The sequence below is a fragment of the Sciurus carolinensis genome, chromosome 11, assembly GCF_902686445.1.
Source record: "Sciurus carolinensis chromosome 11, mSciCar1.2, whole genome shotgun sequence".
NCBI classification, from domain to species: domain Eukaryota; kingdom Metazoa; phylum Chordata; class Mammalia; order Rodentia; family Sciuridae; genus Sciurus; species Sciurus carolinensis.
In genome coordinates, this window is record NC_062223.1 from 89,711,236 (window position 1) to 89,714,684 (window position 3,449).

The following is a 3,449-nucleotide window of genomic DNA, read 5'->3' on the forward strand; positions in this document are numbered from 1 at the left end:
AAGAACTCAAACTATCCCTATTTGCTGATGACTATATATTATATATTTAGAGGAACTGGGAGATTCCACCAGAAAAAGTTTAGAACTCATAAGTGAATTCAGTAAAGTAGTGGGATATAAGATCAATGCTCATAAATCCAATGCATTTTTATACATAAGTGATGAATCTTCAGAAAGAGAAGTTAGGAAATCTACTCCATTCACAAAATAAATAGCCTCAAAAAACAAATCAAATACTTGGGAATCAATCTAACAAAAGAGGTGAAAGAACTCTACAATGAGAACTACAGAACACTAAAGAAAGAAATTAAAGAAAACCATAGAAGATGGAAATATCTCCATATTCTTGCATACGCAGATTTAATATTGTCAAAATGGCCATACTACCCAAAGTGCTATACAAATTCAATGCAATTCCAATTAAAATCCCAATGATGTACCTCACAGAAATAGAGCAAGCAATCATGAAATTCATGTGGAAGAAAAGAAACCCAGAAGCTAAAGCAATTCTTAGCAGAAAGAGTGAAGCAGGGGGTATCACAATACCAGAACTTCAACTATACTACAAAGCAATAGTAACAAATACAGCATGGTCTTGGTACCAAAATAGACAGGTAGATCAATGGTACAGAATAGAGGACATGGACACAAACCCAAATAAATACAATTTTCTCATACTAGACAAAAGTGCCAAAAATATGCAATGGAGAAAAGATAGCCTCTTCAACAAATGGTGCTAGGAAAACTCGAAATCCATATGCAACAGAATGAAACTAAACCCCTATCTCTCACCCTGCACAAAACTCAACTCAAAATGGATCAAGGACCTTGGAATCAGACCAGAGATCCTGCATCATACAGAAGAAAAAGTAGGTCCAAATCTTCAACATGTCGGCTTAGGATCAGACTTCCTTAACAGGACTCCCTTAGCACACACAAAAAAGCAAGAATCAATAACTGGGATAGATTCAAACTAAAAAGCTTTCTCTCAGCAAAGGAAACTATCAGCAATGCGAAGACAGAGCCTACAGAGTGGGAGAAAATCTTTGCCACTCATACTTCAGATAGAGCACTAGTTTCCAGAATATATAAAGAACTCAAAAAACTCGACACCAAGAATGCAAATAACACAATCAACAAATGAGCTAAGGAAATGAACAGACACTTCACAGAAGAATATCTACAAGCAATCAATAGATACATGAAAAAATGTTCAACATCTCTAGTAATAAGAGAAATGCAAATCAAAACTACCCTAAGATTCCATCTCACCCCAATTAGAATGGCAATTAACAAGAATAGAAGCAACAATAGGTGTTGGCGAGGATGTGGGGAAAAAGGTACACTCATATATTGCTGGTGGGGTTACAAATTAGTACAGCCACTCTGGAAAGCAGTATGGCGATTCCTTAGAAAACTTGGAATGGAACCATCATGTCACATATCTATCCCACTCCTTGGCCTATACCCAAAGGACTTAAAATCAGCATACTATAGTGATACAGCCACATCAATGTTCATTGCTGCTCAATTCACAATAGCTGGATTGTGGAACCAACCTAGATGCCCTTCAATAGATGGATGGATAAAGAAACTTTGGTATATATATATATATATATATATATATATATATATATTATGGAATATTACTCCATCATAAAGACAAATAAAATTATGTCATTTGCAGGGAAATGGATGAAGTTGGAGAATATCATGCTAAGTGAGATAAGTCAATCTCAAAAAACCAAAGGATGAATGATCTCGCTGATAAGCAGATGATGATACATAATGGGGGGTGGGAGGGAGGGAAGAATGAAGGAAGGAGGGACTGCATAGAGGGAAAAGAGGGGTGGGAGGGGTGGAGGGGAAGGAAAAAATAACAGAATGAATCTATTACCCTATGTAAATGTATGATTACACAAATGGTATGCCTCTACTTCATGTACAGAGAAACAAGATGTATCCCATTTGTTTAAATAAAAATAAATTTAAAAAAAGAACGATGTTGGCTGTGAGCTTAGCATAGGTAGCCTTTACAATACTTTACACCAAAAGTACAAAGAACCCAATCAATAAATGGGCTAAGGAACTGGACACTTTACAGAAGTAGACACACAAGCAATTAATAAATATATGAAAAAGTGTTCAACATCTCTAGTAATTAGAGAATGCAAATTAAAACAACTCTAAGATTTTATCTTACTCCAATTAGAATGGCTATTATCAAGAACACAAACAATAATAATAGATGTTGGTGTGGATGTGCAGGAAAAGATGTTGGTGTGGATGTGGGGGAAAAGGGACACTTTTACATTGGTGGTGGAGTTTCAAATTGGTGCAGCCACTCTGGAAAGCAGTGTGGAGAATCCTCAGAAAACTTGGAATGGACCTACCTTTTGACTCAGTTATCCCACTCTTTGGTTTATACCAAAGGACCTAAAATCAGCAAACTACAGTAACACAGTCACATCAATGTTTATAGCAACTCAGTTCAGAATAGCTAGATTGTGGAACCAACCTAGATGCCTTTCAACAGATAAATGGATAAAGAAACTCTGGTATATATACAATGAAATACTATTCAGTCATAAAGAAGAATAACATTATGGCATTTGCAAATAAATGGATGGAATGGAGAATATCATGCTAAGAGAAATAAGCCAAGTCCAAAAAAACCAAAGGCCAAATGTTTTCCCTGATAAGTGGAGAATGATATAAAATGGGGGTGGGGGATGGGAAATGAGAGAAAAATGGGGGAACTTTAGAATATGTAGAAGGAAATGAGAGGAAGGGGGTATGAAAAATGTAGAGTGAGACAGACATCATTACCCTATGTACATGTATCATTACACTAATGGTATGAATCTACATTGTGTACAACCATAGAAACTAAATGATGTACCCCATTTGTGTACAATGAATCAAAATGTGGTTTGTAAAAAATTAAAAGCTAAATTAAAAAATAATAAAATAATAAAAGAAAATTAATGGTTAAACACTTTTGGAATTTGTCCCAGAGATCCTTCTGAATCAATACAGATCAGTTGTACTAAAGATGCAGTCATACATACATACATGAATGCAGACATTTTGGTGGTGGTGGTTTCTTCTTATCAGAAATTTGGCACACAGCAAATAAGGTAAGAGAAATAAAAGTTATTTCAGCACTAAAGAACAAGATGAAATGGAGATCTTGCTCTGAAGAAAATAGAACAGTGTATCGGAAAGACTTATGCTAATGCTCAGTAATGCCTTTTTACCCATCTCTATTCTGTGTGATCTTGTGTAAGTTACTCAATCTTTCCAAGTCTGTTTCTTGTAAATTTGTATGTACTTTAGGAAAGTTAATTCTAGTCTAAATAATTTTATTTCTAAATGATCATGGAGTAGAGCAAACAAAATGAAAATCTTGCCTTATGTATTATTTCAAATAAGCTTTTTAATCATTT